Source organism: Vitis riparia, chromosome 16, assembly GCF_004353265.1.
Source record: "Vitis riparia cultivar Riparia Gloire de Montpellier isolate 1030 chromosome 16, EGFV_Vit.rip_1.0, whole genome shotgun sequence".
Taxonomy (NCBI): Eukaryota; Viridiplantae; Streptophyta; class Magnoliopsida; order Vitales; family Vitaceae; genus Vitis; species Vitis riparia.
The window spans coordinates 19,738,190-19,758,315 of NC_048446.1; the positions used below are offsets into that span (position 1 = coordinate 19,738,190).

At 30.8% G+C, this 20,126-nt stretch overlaps 1 pseudogene; it reads left to right on the forward strand.

The window, feature by feature from the left end:
• Nucleotides 1–748: 748 nt before the first annotated feature.
• LOC117933389 lies at nt 749–2,724 on the forward strand (annotated as a pseudogene).
• The last annotated feature ends 17,402 nt before the right edge of the window (nt 2,725–20,126 follow it).

Below are 20,126 nucleotides of genomic sequence, written 5' to 3' on the forward strand. Positions count from 1 at the left end.
TGGGATATGCTACTACTGAAAACACAGCAATCTGTTTTTGTGGTGTCCAAGCATGAAAGCTATTGTCACACAGTGAGGTCTGATTTCCAACTGTGAATCAAATTGCTCGAGGTACTTCATATGCAGATTGCCGCAAGTCGCTTTGGCCATCAATCACCTTGAGAGGATGATAATATTGAGATTGTAGCGAAGGTTTGGGTGTTTGTCACAATGCCTGTTGAGGCGTCATCAGATGATATTTAATGACAGATGGGTTATCTATGGGGTTTGAAGTCTCATTACATGTGGCAACACAGTTCTCGATATTTAATGACAGAATGGTAAGTGAACTTTATGCGTAGTTTTTTTCTTTCTCATGGGTTCATTTGTAAGTGTCCCAATTCTCAAACAGATGAATAATGGATGGTGAAAGTATCAAATTTGACAAGGATCAGGAGTTCCCTTTACCTCTTGGAAATTTGACACATCCATCTCAAATTTCACTACTTGCATTTTCTTTTGGGAAGTTTTTATTGAGGACAGAATAATAAATTTGCATATAGCTCTGTGATATCTGTCTAACCATCCTTGCTTTTCCATTTTGCAGATTTACATGGTAGATTTAGTGCTTAAACTATCACTGGAAGATTCTAAAGAGCCTTAAACAGCTCACATCCTTCTTTACAAGTTAGATTTATGATCAGACTGATCAAAGGTTGACTCATTTTCCCTTGAATCTGATCAAAACCTTCGACTCTCATGCTAACCCAAAAGGTTTCCCCTTTCATTTCAACAACTTGGAAGTTCAGCCGCAAAATGTGATAATAATAATCGGAATTCGACTGCTTCCAAGCTGAAGATGTCGATAGTGCAGCAAACTAAGTATTATTATCCCATTTCTTCTATTATAGCAAATTACAGTAACATCTCACCATTATCACAGTGCGGTGATGCTTGTTTATCAGACTCTGATTGTGCTGCTTCCATGTTGGCTGCTGAACAACTTGGAGTTTGGTGGATTCGAGGACACGAGTTCGACCTTGTTTGTGAAGCTTGGGCCTAAGGGATCACCTGAAGGCAACGCAATAGGATCTGGGGATTCATCTGATGGCCTCCGGGACAAGGTCTTAGTTCTTCCAATTGTTCTCAGCATGACTGTCCTTGTAGGACTCCTCTGCTTGTTGTTATACCACAGTGTGTACAGGAGGAGGGCCTTGAAGAGAGCCCTGGAAAGCTCCTTGATTGTGTCCGGTGCTCCAATGAATTTAAGTTACCGCGATTTGCAGCACATAACTGGAAATTTGCACAGGTCAGCATGTACATATACATATATAGGCTTTGAAAGGGATGAAATTGCTTGAACAAAGACAATTAGACTTGATCAATGAGGATTAATGTTGTCTTCTCTTTTTCTTTTTTTTTTCATGAGAGTTTAGGAGTGTATACAAGATGGGACATTGGTTGCAGTGAAGAAGCTTGACAAGCCTCTTGGGAAGAAGGAATTCATAACTGAAGTGCCCACTATTGGCTCTATGCATCGCATGAACCTGGTTCGACTCTACGGCTACTGCTCAGAAGGCTCTCACCAGTATGCATTTCATTTCATTGCCTAATACCAATTACCACTAACCATATTTAAATTCTTATCATCCTCTTTGGGGGTCAAGCATACTATATTTTCGAGCTTGTAATGGGGTTGGAATTTGATGATTCTTCATAGGCTTCTGGTTTATGAGTTCACGAAAAACGATTTCTTGGACAAGTGGATATTTCCCTTATAGCATTGCCGGGACAGACTGCTAGATTGGGGAACTCGCTTCCATATAGCCATTGCTACTGCACAAGGGATTGCTTATTTTCATGAGCAGTGCAGGAACCAGATCATCCACTGTGATATCAATCCCGAAAACATACTTCTAGATGAGAATTTCTGTCCAAAAGTTTCAGACTTTGAACTAGCAAAGCTGATGGGCAGAGAGCATTGACATGTTATCACTATGGTGAGAAGAACTAGTGGCTATCTGGCTCCAGAATGGGTGAGCAACCGACTGTTCCTGTAAAAGCCGATGTCTACAGTACAGAAAGCTTCTTTTGGAGATCGTTGGTGGCTGGAGAAACCTTGACATGACTTTTGATGCAGAAGACTTCTTCAATCCTGGGTGGGCTTTTAAGGTATAGATGAGTCAAGTTCTTGCTTCTGCAAATCACAAATTGTTAAGTGTTTGATATTTTATTAACGAAAAATGTCAATTCCTCTAGGAAATGAGTAATGGGACGACGAGAAAAGTTGCAGACAGGCGACTGGAAGGGGCAATGGAGGAAGAAGAGCTGGAAGAGCATTGAAAACCGGCTTTTGGTGCATTCAAGATGAGGTTTTCATGAGGCCTTCAACGGGGGAAGTGGTGAAGATATTGGAAGGGTCACTTGAAATCAACACACCGCCAATGCCACAGACAGTGCTGTAGCCCATGGAGGAAGGCTTAGACAATGTATACAGAGCCATGAAGAGAGAGTTCAACTAGTCCAGCTTCTTCACCATCAATAGTACCCATCCTTCATCAAGGGCTACGTGTAGTTATTCCACAATGTCATCAAGATAGCAAAGGAGAAAAGGAACAAATTTTGTTGCTGTCCAAGAATTTTATCCCCATGATACTTTGATACTGTCCAGAAACATAGTATTTATTGACCATTTGTTACCATATATAGGAATGGGGAATGAAACTAGTAGAGAACTTTGCATAATGTTGTTGCTAAGATTTCAAATGGTAAAAGAAATTATATTAATTGCGAAACAAAAAAATAAACAATTAGGTTGAGGTACGGAAATCTCATTCTTTTAAAGAAGATTTAAGCCATTTCTAGTTTGACAATTTCATAAATCGGTATACTTGACTTCTCTTTGGTTTGTCCCCTCAAGGATACAATGGTCAAGTGATTTGTTGCATAGCTCACGTCAATATGCATAAAGCATAGAACTCAAAGCTAGCGCTTCACAAACAAACCTTTTTTTTTTTTTTTGCCAAGAGAAAATAAATAAATAAAAAGGAAGAAGGCAGAAGATGACTAAAAAAATGTGTTAAAGTTATATGACATTAGGAGGGTGAGTCAAGGCTAATCATAAAGTTTGAAATGTTCAACAATTTCAAAATAATTCAATCTCTCAAATTTTTATAAGATAAATCCCATTAACATAAATGATATTTAATATTTTTTAATTTCCATAATTTTACATTTGTAACTACAAATTTAATAACCCATTATGCCAACTTTAATCCCTATAACTTTCATATATAACCATAATGTTAGTAACTAGTTTAGATTAACAGCTTTGTTCCAAATATTCTTAAATCTAACTCTAATATTTAATTACTTCATGTGATTTACATTGGCCTTGAAAACTTGAAATTATTGTTAATTCCTCCTTAAGGTCATTCAGGTAAGTTTAGGAGAATAATGACAGTAAAAGGTGTATGTCAATTTTTATTAGTGATGTAAAAATAACAAAAAAAAAAAAAAATCTGATTTTGGTGACGAGTGATCAAGTGATCCATATGAGTGCTTAAGCACTTATAAACACTATTACATATTTTTATTAACTTTCTAATTCCAATTTTTTCATGAAAATTATTCAACAAACTATGAAGAGAATCAAAATATTTAATTTCTAAAATTTAAAAGATTTTCAAAATTTGACAAAATTAACGTATAAGTGAAGAAAGTGAAACTTCAAGGTGAAAAGAATGTGAGAAATCCTCATATTCTTTATACCCTTTCTCACATTCTTTGCACTTTCTCCAATTTTTTAGTGTTTTAATTTTCTATTTTTTATGATAATTTATATCATTTCTAAGCTTAATTAATATCAATAAACAATATTATTGTATTTCTAAGTGGAAAAAAAATTCAAAAAATTATAAAATTATAAAATTTCAAAGGTACGAAGAATGTGAGGGGAGATACGAAGAATGTGAAAAATCCCAAATCTCCATTTCTTTGAACTTTTAAAAACTTTTTTGGACCTTATATGACTTAGATATTGATTTGATAGGTTAATTATACTTTGGGGGGTGTTCAATTGATGCTTGAAAAAAATCAAAATAAAAAAAGACTAACAAATGAGCAAGGATACAAAGAATGTCAGGATGTAATATCCCACATTGGATATGGGGGAAAGTTCTTGACACTATATATGTAGAGACTCCTCTTAATCATGTAGACGTGTTTTAAAACCATGAGGGTCCCTTTGGGTTTAGAATTAACTTTTTTGAACATCATATGATTTTGATATTGATTAAATAGGTTAATTACACTTTGTGGGTATGAGATTGATGCCCGAAAGAATTGAAATCGAAAATTTTAAAAAAATTAGCAAGGGTATGAAGAGTGTGAGGATTCCTCACACTCTTCATACCTTATCAAATTTCCACTTCTTTCAATTTTTGAAATCTTTTTTGAATGTCATATGGATTGAATATTGATTAAATAAGTTAATTTAGAAGGTGTGAAATTGATGTCTGAAAAAATCAAAATCCAAAAATATTAAAAAATTACAAAGAGTGTGGAATTCCTTATTGTTACTAATTATATTATTATTATTATTATTATTATTATTATTATTATTATTATTATTATTATTATTATTTTGTATTTTCAATACTTCAACCAATATTTGATGTGATTAAATTTAAAATGTAAGAAAGAATTTATTAATACAATTTTCAATTAATAATTAGTACACAACTATCTTAATTTTTAAACACTGTATACTTATTTAAATTTATTTTCATATTTTTATAAAAGTGTAATTACACTTACAATTTATTGAAATTTTTGTAAAGCTCCTGAGACGTAAAGCTTATGTCACGATACTGATTTCTGCTATGCTCGCCTTTCAAGCTCTGATGCTCCACGCCTGCAGCTCTGTTCTTTGCAACTGAAATAAACCATTAGCTATGTCCGCTTGTGATTAATGCTTTTGCCCTTTTAAATAAATAAGAATAATGTTGTTTCAAAATCGTCCTTAAAAATAGGCTTTTGCTTATTAGAAGAAAAAAAATATATTAAGATGAAAATTATGTAATTCAAATTGAATGCAATATCAATGGAGCCGGTGAAATTTATTTACATTGTTTTTCTTTCCAAAGTATTTTTTTAGTTGGAAAGAAAAAGTGACAAATTATAAAAAATAAATATTCAATACCAATATTTAAAAATGATTTATCTATTTGTCAACACAATTTGAGTGGAAGAATAATCAAGACATGTGAAAATCTATATATCAGGAATCAAATAGGGCCCAAGAACAGGTTTCAACAAGAACCATCAATGGGTTGCCCAATCAATAACAAAAGGCCCGGTCTCATGGATCAAACAAAATGGAGTCACCACACGATAGGTTTAAACCCAAATATAAATCTCAAGTTCATATTTTCAATCCCATTTATAATTTATTTATTCAAATTAGAAATCTATTTATCAAGAATTAAGTTAGAGTGCATAGAGACCAAAGTTAAGAGAGAGGATCATGCCAAGATTTAAAATGAACAAAATATTTATGATTTATCTATAATAAATATTCAAATAATATTAAAAAAAAACTAATTATTTTGATGATCATAAAATATATCATTATTGAAATCTAAACAAATTTAAATAATAAAATATTTTTTTATCTTAATAATTAAAAGTTACATATTTAATAAAATTAAAATTACTAATAATTTAATAAATCTTTGTGTCATTCTTATCATAATTTAAGTTGCCAACATTAATGATATAAGATGATGAAAAATGTATTTAAAATTTTTAATTATTTATATATTTTTAATTTCTTATAATTATTTTAAATTTTAATAATATATAAATTATATATTTATGACATTACCAATTTGATCACTGTTTAACCATAAATCAATAATTTTTCTCATTGAATAATCAATCTAATTCTAAAAACATTGATAAAAACTAAAGAATATTTATTATAAAAAAAATAAAAGATGTAAAATACAAATAATTTGACTAGTCAAAGTAAAGGTCATGGGTGACTTTCGGAAGCCTAGAATAACATAGGAAATGTACAAGAAATCATTGAGCTTGGCATTTATTTGAGTATTTCGAGGATAATATTAAATTTTTAATCATATTAAAACAAAAGTATATTTAATTCATTATTTTCTAATATCATCTTAGAAATATTTTTAGAGATATATTTATTTTAGAACTTATTGAGGATATTAATAAAAAGATTTTGATAAATGTAATATAAAAATGTATAAAGTCATTAATTTTATTTATTTATTAAATTTGAAATATACATATCATGTAGTAATTTTTTTTTTAAAAAATTACTTTTATGAAGCCAATTCAAGGAAAAAAAAACATAACATTATCCTCACTTCTCAGTGATGTTTTATTTTATATTAGAAAACCTTATAATAAAATTTCCTTTTTATAAATTTAAAAAAGATATTTTATAACTAATTTAGATTGACAAAAATAAAAGATACACTTTGGTAGTTGTTCTTAAATTTCAATAAAAGTTCTTACATCAAAAGTATTAAAATTTTAAAAAAGAAAAAAAAATTGTTAAGGAAAGTTTGGTTTTATTATAGAAAATAGAAAAGAAAGTTACTTATAATTATAATTAGTAAGAAACTTAAATATTTTTAAATTATTTTGAGGTTGTTGTAAGGCATAAAAATAATTTATTAATTTTAAATCAAATTTTTCTTCTTTTTTTTCCTTTTTTTTTCCTTGTAGTTTTTCTATTATCTTTTTTTTTTCCTCACATTTTTTCGTATTTTCCAACAATGGGAGAGATAAAAAAATTTAGTTTTCCAACAAACATAAAATTTTAGTCATTACACTTTATCATTATTATTATTTTCTTTATTTTTTTTTTAAATGCAATGGTAGTTCTAGTCATCCTGCCTTGCAAGGCCCAATGCTCACAAAATTTCTAGTCTACTCATCATATCTTTTAAAATTTTGGTTACTCATAAAGTATTCAAGACTTTTAGTAATGTCATATCCTTATCACTATATCTAATAACTTTGATCAATTCAAAAAATGAACTTCACATGCAATAGTAGTTCTAGTTGTCATGCCTTGCAAGACCTGATACTCAATAATTTTTCAAGTTTAGTCATCATCGTATCTTTTAAAATTTTGGTTACTCATAAAGTATTTAAGACTTTTAGCAATGTCATATCCTTATCACTAAAACTAAGAACTTCGATTAATTCAAAAAATGAACTAGAAGTACCTTGCAAAATATCAAAAGTTTGCCACTACTTTTTGTAGTTTAAATTTGAGTGTTATGTATTTCCTATCCACATATTTAGTATATAACCTAGGATGGCTAGTCGAGCCATTACCATACAATACATATGCTTATCATTTTTTGTTAAACTCGTTTTAATATAAAAGAACCAAAACATATTCATAAGATAATTTTCCTCTTTGTTGGGCAACTCAACTAGTTATATGGATTTTAGACTCAAAAAATTAATATGTGTCATATTTGATAGATTAAGATAATTAGAATTAGCATCTTATGTGAAAGAAAATAAAAAGTAATAATCAAAATCCAGTGCTTACTGGAAAATTAAATCTATAGAGAATCTTTTATCTTTTTCTCCTAATTCGTTTAGATATTAATAGATTGATTTGTTAATTAAAGTTGAAATATTATAATAAATTTTTTTGTCATTTCTTTTATCAAGATGTCTTAATTAATTATTCAAAAATATTAAAATAAATTATAAAAAAGATTTTTGCTACTCTTGATAATTATATAAAAAAAAAAATTATACACTCAGGAAGCAAATAAATGCATCTTCTAATAAATAAATTTTTATTAAAATAAATAAATATTTGTCTACTTCGAATTTATTAACATGAAGTACATTTTAGGTATTTTAAGTTAGATGATTATTGATTAAAGAAAAAGACCATTCAACATCTAGCTAGATGGGAAAAAAATCTTTATTTATTAAAAAATTCAAATTATTTTTTGAATGGTGAACATTGATAAGGATAGATAAGGAATTTTCTTGGTATATATAAATTCAAAGTGATCTTGGACAAATTGGATCAGTGGTCCCCAACCAATATCAATGATAGATAAAAACAACCTCTAGATGGGTCCAATATAGTAGACGACTTGACTCCAATAAACATTGCATTAAATTTTTGTGGAGCCTATATTTATGTTAGCTAAAAGCAACTTCTCTAGATAGATCCAATATATATAGATGATGACTTGACTGTAATAATCATTTCATTAAATCAACTATGATTTTTTAAACCAACTTTTACCATTATTTTTATTAGTTATTTACATTTTATAATATATTGAAATTTTGTTACAAACAATTATTTTCATTTAAATAACTATTGGATGGTTTCTTAGTCCTCTTGAATTTTTAATGATTGATCATCGGATGAGTATATGCTATTCATGTTAATAAAAGGACCAAAACATATTCATAAGATAATTTTCCTCTTTGTTGTGCAACTCAACTAGTTATATGGATTTTAGACTCAAAAAAATTAATGTGTCATATTTGATAGATTAAGATAATTAGAATTAACATATTATGTGAAAGAAAACAAAAAGTAATAATCAAAATTCAGTGCTTACTGGAAAATTAAATCTATAGAGAATCTTTTATCTTTTTCTCCTAATTCGTTTAGATATTGATAGATTGATTTGTTAATTAAAGTTGAAATATTATAATACACTTTTTTTTTTGTCATTTCTTTTATCAAGATGTCTTAATTAATGATTCAAAAATGTTAAAATAAATTATAAAAAAGATTTTTGCTACTCTTGAAAATTATAAAAAACAGGAAACAAATAAATGCATCTTCTAATAAATAAATTTTTATTAAAATAAATAAATATATGTCTACTTCAAATTTATTAACATGAAGTAAATTTTAGGTATTTTAAGTTAGATTCTTATTGATCGAAGAAAAAGACCATTCAACATCTAGCTAGATGGGAAAAAAATAAATCTTTATTTATTAAAAAATTCAAATTAATTTTTGAATGATGAATCATTGATAAGGATAGATAAGGAATTTTCTTGGTATATATACATTCAAAGTGATCTTGGACAAATTGGATCAGTGGTCCCCAACCAATATTTATGATAGATAAAAGCAACCTCTCTAGATGGGTCAATATAGTAGACGACTTGACTCCAATAGACATTGCAATAAATTTCTATGGAGCCTATATTTATGCTAGCTAAAAGCAACTTCTCTAGATAGATCCAATATATATAGATGATGACTTGACGGTAATAATCATTTCATTAAATCAACTATGATCTTTTAAATCAACTTTTACCATTATTTTTATTAGTTATTTACATTTTATGATATATTGAAATTTTGTTGCAAACAATTATTTTCATTTAAATAAATATTGGATGGTTTCTTAGTCCTCTTGAATTTTTAATGATTGATCATCGGATGAGTATATGCTATTCATGTTAAGAAATTCAAAGGGGATGCAACTTTATTCTCTTTAATAGAATTTTATTTTATTTTAAAAACTATATTTATTTACTTTATGAATATAGAAACTCTTTCTAGCTTTTTAACATAGTACCAATATCTTTGTATTTGGTTAATAACATTGATTACATTCTTCTAAAACTAAGAGTTCTATGTTCCTTCAATAATATCATCATATAGACATCACTCCATAAAACACTACCAAATTTTCATCTTTATCATCAACATTTTTATTTACTAAGTTAAGATATCTTGATGAAGGAACGAATAAAGAATTAGAATATTTCAATTATAATTAAGCCAAGTTAATGTGCATGCCAATATTTAAACAAAGTAGGAGAGAAAATAAAACTAAATCTCAATTTTAATTTTCCAACAAACACTCTAGCCATTACACCTTATTATTTCTTTATTTTTTTTTCACATGCAATAATAGTTCTAGTCATCATGCCTTGCAAGACCCTATACCTACAAAAATTTTAAGTCTATTCATCATATCTTTTAAAATTTTGGTTACTCTTAAAGTATTCAATACTTTAACAATGTCATATCCTTATCACTACAACTAAGAACTTTGACCAATTCAAAAGTATGTACTTTGCAAAGTTTTTACTTTTTGTAGTTTAAATATGAGTGTTATGTATTTATCTTTCCACATAATTATATATAACCTAGTATTGTCAATCAGGCCATTACCATTCAACATGTATACTTGTTCAACTCATTACTATACAAAATTCTTATCCCTTTTTGTTAAACTCATTTTAATGTAAAAAAAAACACCAAAAAATATTCATTAAATGATTTTCCTCTTTGTTGTGCAACTAGCCATATGGATTTTAGACTTCAAAAATTAATGTGTGTCATATTTGACAAATTAAGATAATTAAAACTAGCATCTTATGTGAAAGAAAATAAAAAATAATAATTGAACTTTCAGTCCTTATTGGAATTAAAATCAATAGAGAATCTTTTAATTTTTTTTCTCTTAATTTGTTAAGATATTGATATATTGGCATGTTAATTAAAGTTGGGATATTATAGTACTTTATTTTTGTTATTTCTCTTATCAAGATGTCGTAATTAATAATTCAAAAATGATAATAATAAATTATAAAAGAAAGTTTTGTTACTCTTGAAAATTATAAAAAAGTTTATATACTTAGAAAACAAATAAATGTATCTTCTAATAAATAATTTTTTATTAAAATAAATAAATATATGTTTACTTTGAATTTATTAACATGGAGTAAATTATAGATATCTTAAGTTAGATTTCTTATTGATTAAATAAAAAGACCATTTAACATTTAGCTAGATGGGAAAAAATCTTTATTTATTAAAAAATTCAAATTAGTTTTTGAATGATGAATCATTGGTAAGGATAGATAAGAAATTTTCTAGGTATATATAAATTCAAAGTGATTTTGGAAAATTTGGATCAGTGGTCCCAATTCATATTTATGATAGCTAAAAGCAACCTATGTAGATGGGTCCAATATAGTTTATGACTTGACTCCAATAAACATTACATTAAGTATCTTTGGAACTTATACTTCTATTAGGTAAAAGCAACCTTTCTAGATGGATGTAATATAGAGGATGACTTGTCTATAATAATCATTTTTTTTTAATAAATTTTGACCTTATAAAGAACAGCCAAAAAGGACTTGACTGATATGTTGGTCTGAGATAAAATCATATATATTTATTCTATATCAATTCATTAGAGTACAGGTGTATATATAGACAGAAGAAAATGCTATACATGGATTACGGCTACAATTGCTGAGGGATTGCAGTGACTGATTGCAGTGATTGATTTTTCTCCTTTAATGGTTCAGAGAACAGCTCACGCCAACACTCCCCCTCAAGTTGGTACGTAACTATCAATAAGTCCCAACTTGTCTAGTGAGTGATGGAATATTTTACTGCTCACAGCTTTTGTAAGAATATCGGCCAGTTGGTCTTCGGATTTCACAAAAGGGAATTGGATAATCTTTGCATCAAGATTTTGTTTAATAAAGTGTCGATCTATTTCTACGTGCTTAGTCCGATCATGCTGAATGGGATTATGGGAGATGTCAATTGCTGCTTTATTATCACAAAACAACTTCATCTCGGAGTCAGGGGCAAAACCAATCTCCGTTAGAAGTCTCCTAAGCCACAATAACTCACATAGCCCTTTAGCCATTCCATGAAACTCAGCTTCCGCACTGGATAGAGCGACCACCTTTTGTTTTTTGCTTCTCCAAGTAACCAAGTTTCCTCCAACAAAAGTGAAGTAGCCTGAGGTGGATTTCCTATCCATGATATTTCCTACCCAATCTGCGTCTGTATATCCTTCTACTCTTAGGTGATCATTTTTTGAGAACATAAGTCCCTTTCCAGGGGACGACTTCAAATATCTCAAAATCTGCATAACAGCACTCATATGATCTTCACTTGGACAATGCATAAACTGGCTTACCACACTTACTGCATAAGCAATATCCGACCGTGTGTGAGAAAGATAAATAAGCTTGCCTACCAGTCTTTGATACCTTCCTTTGTCTATTGGTACTTGATTGGGATATTCTCCAAGTTTGTGATTTGGAATTATTGGAGTTTCTGTAGGCTTACAATCAAGTAATCCAACCTCTGTTAATAGGTCTAAAATATATTTTCTCTGAGATAGGAATATACCTCGCTTTGATCTAGCAACTTCAATTCCCAAAAAGTATTTTAGTCCTCCTAGGTTCTTCATTTCAAACTCAGATGCCAACTGCTCTTGAAGTCTCGCTATCTCCTCTGAATCGTCTCCTGTGATGATCATATCGTCTACATAGACTATCAGAGCAGTTAGTTTGCCCTGTCTATGCTTTAGGAACAAAGTGTGATCAGAGTTACTTTGCTGGAATCCATACTTTTTCATTGTCGTACTGAATCTCCCAAACCAAGCTTGAGGTGATTGTTTCAACCCGTATAGAGTTCTTTGTAATTTACAAACAATGTTGCCTTCTGTGTTGGCTACATATCCTGAGGGAATGTCCATATATATATCTTCTTCTAAATCACCATGTAAAAACGCATTCTTTACATCGAACTGATGCAGGGGCCAATCTAGATTTGCTGCAAGTGACAACAATACTCTCACTGTATTTAGTTTGGCAACGGGTGAGAATGTTTCCTGATAGTCAACTCCGTATGTCTGCATGAATCCCTTTGCTACAAGTCTCGCCTTGTAACGCTCAATTGTTCCATCTACCTTGTATTTGATAGAAAACACCCACTTGCACCCCACTGTTTTCTATCCTTTAGGTAGATTTACAAGAATCCAGGTCTTATTTTTCAATAGTGCCTCCATCTCCTCCTTCATAGCCTGGACCCACCTCGGGTCTTTCATTGCTTCTTCAACGCTTGTAGGAACTTGACACGAGGAGAGTGCATCTGCGAAAGTCTTTAGAGGTTCAGGAAGCGTCTTTGGCAATCGGGTATTTCAACCTCCGATCTTCTATGTTAGGAGAGTATCTATCTGGTGGCTTGCCTCGATTATGCCTGTATGCTAACTCATAGCCCACATGAGCATCATTAGTTAACACAGGTGTACTCAGAGTGTTCAGGGAACTTACCTCAGGAATATTCTCAGGAGATGGGTCTGTGGATACTGTGGGATGAGGGGGCACTATCGACTGTTGTGGTTGTTGTTCTTCAGTTACTAATGGTAGAACACCAGGTTCTGTGTCAACATCAAGTTCTGTATTGGATACAGAAACAACAGGCTCCCAATCAAACCTCAGCCAATTCAACTCTTTATTTTGAGGCGCCCCCTGAAGAGTAGAAGTGGATGTGGTCAGAGAGTAGAAAGTCTCTGATTCCAAGAAGGTGACATCCATCGTCACATAGGTGCGATGATTAGATGGATCATAACAGCGATATCCCTTTTGATGTAGGCCATACCCCAAAAAAAGACACCGGACTGTGAAGGGATCGAGTTTAGTGCGTTGATTCTTGTGTAAATGAACGAAGACAACACAGCCAAATACTCGAGGCGGAAGCATTAAGGCAGTAGGTAGAGAGATGACAGTGGATAGAGCCTGGAGAGGAGTCTTGAACTTAAGAACCTTAGAAGGCATCCGATTAATAAGGTGAACTGCTGTAGTGACAGCATCAGTCCAAAAATGATTAGGTACATGAGCACCAAGAAGAATAGCCCGAGCAGTCTCTAAAATATGCCGATTTTTCCTTTCGGCAATTCCGTTTTGTTGTGGTGTTTGAGGACAGGTAGTTTCATGAATCAAGCCATGGTGACTGAAATAATTTTTGAAGTCACGATGCATATACTCTCCACCATTATCGGATCGAAGTATGCGAATTGTAGCAGAATACTGAGTTTTAACCATCTCATGAAATGAGCAAAAAACAGAGAAAACTTCATCCTTATTCTTCATTAGATACAACCATGTCATACGACTGCAATCATCCACAAAAATCACAAACCATCGAACCCTAGATATAGTGGATTTGGGAGATGGACCCCACACATCAGAGTGAATCAATTCAAAAGGCATCTGACTCTTATTAAAACTCAAAGGATAACTAACACGATGACTTTTAGCTAAGATGCATGTCTCGCATTTAAAATCCAAATTCGACAAACCTGAAAATAAAGCAGGAAATACAAGTTTCAAATATCCAAATGAAGGATGTCCTAATCGACGATGCCACAACAAAATGTTCGTCTTATTTCGATCACTAGAGCTTCTCGTATGGTTAGCTCGACCGATGCCAAAATCTTCCATATAGTAGAGCCCCCCCTTTTTAGTACCACGCCCAATTATCTCCTTGGTGAGAATATCCTGAAAAAGACAAAAGGTTGGATAAATTAGAACGATACAATTTAACTCCTTCGTGACTTGGCTCACTGACAATAATTTATGAGACAATGAGGGTACAAAAAGGGTATTGGTTAAGGAGAGAGTTGGTGATAGCATCACTGTACCAGCCCCTTTTACCAAAGAGATGTCCCCATTAGCATTAGCAATGCTAGTACGCCGAGGAGAGGATCGTTCAGAAAAATCACTTACATCATATGTCATGTGGTCTGTTGCCCCTGAATCAAGAATCCAACCATCATATGATTCAATGGTATTGGTCCCGAGAAAACTCATACCTGTATCCAAATCAACTGTTGTTGTCGAAATAAGTGACAATTGGGATTCAGCCGAGGCTATCGCAGCCTTGCCCGTGCCATTAGCTGCATTTTTGCTGGCTCCACCATCATTCCCATTCCCATCTCGTCGCCTCTTGGCTTGTAATTCATGCCACCAATCTGGGTAGCCATGTAGTTTGAAGCATGTGTCTCGAGTATGCTTCAAATTTCCACAATGAGAGCATTTCATGTCATTGGATGGGCCATTTGACTTAGAAACGGAGTTGAATTTTCCATTCAATGACAGAGAGTTGGCTGCAGTGGAGGGCCCTTGTTTGAGGCTTCGTGAAGCCAACACTGCTCCAGCCGCCTCTTCTCCATTATTGGTTGTCATCACCGCCTGACGCACAGCTTCTCTACGAACATGGGCATATGCCTGTTCCACTGTGGGAAATGGCTTAAGCTGCAACACATCACTTCTAATATTATCAAGTTTATCATCCAAACCATCAAGAAAAGTATATACCCGATCCTCCTGCAGCATATTGTTAAAATATTGGATATCTGCTGGACATTGCATTGGATTGGGACGACGGAAATCAATCTCCCGCCATAGACCTTGGAGATCATTGTAGTATTTTTCCAGAGAGCCACTACCCTGCCTGAGTCGCGCCACTCGCCTCCGGAGTTCATAAACTTGGGTTGCATCACTTCCATCGAAGTAAGTGGTTGCAATTGCATCCTAAACTTGCTTTGCCGTTGGAAACCGAATGAAGTTGCCAATAAGGGATGGATCCATCGAACCAATCAGCCATCCTTTCACAGTTGCATTCTCAGTCTGCCACCTATGGAAGGAAGGGTCGGTTGTTAATGGTTGAGGAAGGTCGTCGTTGATGTAGCCGAGTTTATCCTTGCCCGCGACATACATCTCTACGACTTGTGACCAGAGGGCGTAATTCGTGCCATCTAGTCTGATGCCAATCGGGGCAATTGCTAAGTCGGTGGCTGGAATGGACACCGGAGCTTTACTCAAAGCTTCTGTCATCCTTGTCGTTAGTTCAGACAGTACAGATGGTGGGATTGAAGATTCACCCGAGTGCTCACCCGAGTGAGGATCTGTATCTGCCATGTGAAAAGAGTTTGGACTCTGTTTTTAAGAAATTTGGTTGAACAGAGGGTAGAGGATCGAATTCTGCTCTGATACCATGTTGGTCTGAGATAAAATCATATATATTTATTCTATATCAATTCATTAGAGTACAGGTGTATATATAGACAGAAGAAAATGCTATACATGGACTACATGGATTACGACTACAATTGCTGAGGGATTGCAGTGACTGATTGCAGTGATTGATTTTTCTCCTTTAATGGTTCAGAGAACAGCTCACGCCAACATGATCTGGAAAATCAGTGGCCGGAAAAGCGAGCTCAACACATAGAAGCAACAACCCATGCAGTTTGGGAGATGACAGAGTGAACTATTGGAGTCTGAGCTTTTGTTTCTTCGTGTCGATCTCGCTTCTGTCTCCGGCCGGAAAAGAAAAAAATTATATAGACGTGTGGGAAGATCTCCTGGCTTTTTCAATACTTTAGAAATAGAAATAGGCCCAGTAGTACTGTACTGCTAATCTTTGTATATTTGTATTGTTATAATTACAATAGTATCATCTTGAAAATAAAATTTATGCATGTGGGGATGTGTTTTCTATCTTTTGTTTCAAATAGTATCATCTTCATTTGGAAGTAACATAAGTTGATTTTCTTAGAGGACAAATGCTGCAAACGTGAGTTTTTTTTTTTTAAACAAAAGTTACAAATAGTACTATTTGAGGATGCCTTGACAAAATAATTTTTGAATTATTTTAATTTTTATAAAGCTTGTAGCCTAATCCCTTTATATCAAAGATTTTATATATATATATATATATATATATATATATAAAGATTGTTTTTTTTACTTGACAAAATAATCAAAATTCTTATTCCAATTGAGAATTTTGAAAGAGAAATTGTTAGTTTGGAAATTATAAAAGAAATTGTTGCTAATCTTCAAAATTATAAAAAAGTTTATGCACTTTGGTAGCTTTTAAAATTATAAAGCATTTATACACTAAAAAAACAAATAAGTATATCTTCTAATAAACAAAAAATTATGAAAATAAATAAACATTAGTCTACATTGAATGTGTTATCTTGAAGTACAGTGTAGCTATAAATTTTTTAAGGATTACTAAAGAAAAAGACCATTCAATATTTCTCTAGGTATAAAAAAATCTTTATCTATTACAAATTAATTTCTGGATGATGAATTATTGATGAAAATAGGCTAAGGAATTTTTTTGGTCTATATAAATTTCAAAGTGCTTTTTCTCAAAATTGGGATCTACACTATGAAAATAGGCTAAGGAATTTTTTTGGTCTATATAAGGGGTTAGTCTTGTTTATGTGGCACATCTTCCACTTGGATCTTGTAATATCTAAATTCATTGACTTGACTTAAAAATTTTGAGAAATAATAAACCCTTCATTTCCTCTAGTAGATGACTTAAAAATCTATGTTATAGTATTTTTTTTTTTTATTGCATCTTAAATTTTTCAAGTCAAGTCAATATATCGACTATGATTTTTTAAACCAACTTTTATTAGTTACTTACATTTTATGATATATTGGAATTTTATACAAGTGGACTATAAGATTTGAACCTGGGCCTTTGGTTGATGAGCTATTAAGCTATGCATATTTGTGAAGAAACACATTTAAAAACTATACATAAACTATTGCAAAATTTGAAATGAATATAAATAGTTATGATTTGTCTAATATTTCAAGTCACTGTGCTTGGTTCATGAGATGCCATTTTTTCAAAACTTAGCTAAAAACTAGATTGAATTGACATATTTGATTGATTGGACCGACATTGAATCGCCCCACCGAGTGGTCCAAACGTCAAGTTGATGAACATATAATACATACTTTTTTGCTTTTTACATTTCTAACTAATATGAGAAAGTTACTCTTATTTTTTCTAGGCAAAATGCCATACAAGCTGACCATGGGATTTAAACTTGGGTCTTTGACATGCAAAATGAATAGAAGCATGTCTTTGTGAAGAAAATATCGAATTTAAAAACTATATATATATATATATATTATTGCAAAATTTAAAAAGAACAAAATATTTATGATTTATCTATAATAAATATTCAAATAATATTAAAAAAAACTAATTATTTTGATGATCATAAAACATATAGTTATTGAAATCCAAACAAATTTAAATAATAAAATCTTTTTTTATTTTAATAATTAAAGTTACATATTTAATAAAATTAAAATTACTAATAATTTAATAAATCTTTGTTTCATTCTTATCATAATTTAAGTTATCAACATTAATGATATAAGATGATGAAATGTATTTAAAATTTTTAATTATTTATATATTTTTAATTTCTTATCATTATTTTTAATTTTAATAATAGATAAATTATATATTTATGACATTATAATTTGATCACAGTTTAACCATAGATTTGATCATTAAATCGTGAATCAATAATTTTTCTCATTAAATGACTAATCTAATTCTAAAAATATTGATAAAAACTAAAGAATATTTACTATAAAAAAATAAAAGATATAAAAAATAAATAATTTGACTAGTCAAACTAAAGGTCATGGGTGACTTTCAGAAGCCTCCAACCATGTAGAACAACATAGGAAATGTCCAAGAAATCTTTGAGCTTGGCATTTATTTGAGTATTTCGAGGGCAGTATTTAATTTTTAACCATATAAAAACAAAAGTATATTTAATTCATTATTTTCTTATATTATGTTAGAAATATTTTTAGAGATATATTTATTTTAGAACTGATGGAGAATATTAATACAATGAATTTGATAAATGTATAAAGTCATTAATTTTTTTATTTATTAAATTTGAAATATACATATCATGTAGTAATTTTTTGAAAAAAAAATTACTTTTATAAAGCCAATTCAAGGAAAAAGAAAACATAACACTATCCTCACTTCTCCATGGTGTTTTATTTCATATTAGAGGAGAGGGAGGGGGGGAGGGAAGAGAATGGGAAGGAGAAAGTAGGTTTGCTTACTTGGAAATGCTATTTACAGAGAGACGGGGCTTAGCCAGCTGAGATCTGAAACAAAGAAAGGAAAGCTGCTGATGGTGGATTGAATATAGAGAATGTGGGGTTTTGGGGTTGGGAGGCATATATTCTTGACAGTTACGGTAACAACATTTCTGAAATGGACAAATCGATGTTGCTACAGCCTCCCTAATGGGGGGGACCCAAAAACGAGAGCGTTTCATCTCCCTCACCGCATTGTAATTATTATTATTATGATGGTTAAAAGGTGGTAGACCGTGTGATAATGTGATTATCGACAAACAACATTATAAAGTTAGGTGGTGTTTGTTTTTTCATTAAATAGAAAAAATCAAAATATTTAATTTTTTTATTAAATTCAAAATACCTTATTGATATTAATTAATATGATTAAAGTAAATCTGTTATCAATAAATTTAATTTAATCATATTGATTGATGTCAATAAATTAGTTTTAACTGAATAAAAAAAATTAAGCAATTTAATTTTTTTATTCTACCAAAAAAAAAAAAAACACTATATTTGAAATACAAAAGGCCTTACAGTGGGTGGGACGTTGGCACTTAGCCCATCATACATGCATACTTCCATTCTTTACTCCTGATTTCTTACAAATGTAACAATGCCCTTTGGTGGCTCAAGTCAAAAGCCATAGAATCCGGCACTCTCATCTCCCAAATTGGCTGCAATTCAAAATAATAGGCCAAAATGCACTCTGTTCATAGCTTGATTTCAAATTGAGGTTAGGGCGCTAAGCCCTAAAAGTATGATAATAAAATGAAGTTACTTTTTGGGTAGGGACAAATAATTAGGAACAGTATGTAACGATGATTAACAATGTGAAGTGGTGGACTTCGGATGTAATGGGGCCACAACAACAACATATGGGGGCATCCCTGAATGGGTATAGTTTAAATTAGGAGTCAATTTCTTGGGATATTCCACTAATCAAAAATAAATATGTTATATATTTTATTTTATTTTATTTTTTATTTCACTTATCTTATCATATATTTAACTAAATATGACATAAGATAAACTATGAGATATATTATTTGTTTTATTTTTTATAAATATGTTAATGCTAAGTTAAAATATATAATACACATATCCCATGTATTATAAATTTATTTATTTATTATCCATTTTTATTTTATAAAATAAATTTTTTATAATAAAATATAATTTATGGTTAAAAAGAACTCAAAAATTTATAAAATATATTATAAAATAATAGTAATTATATGTATTATTTAATATATATATATATATATATATATATATATATATATATATATATATATATATAAATTGTTTTATATATTTCAAATAACATAATATAAAAAATT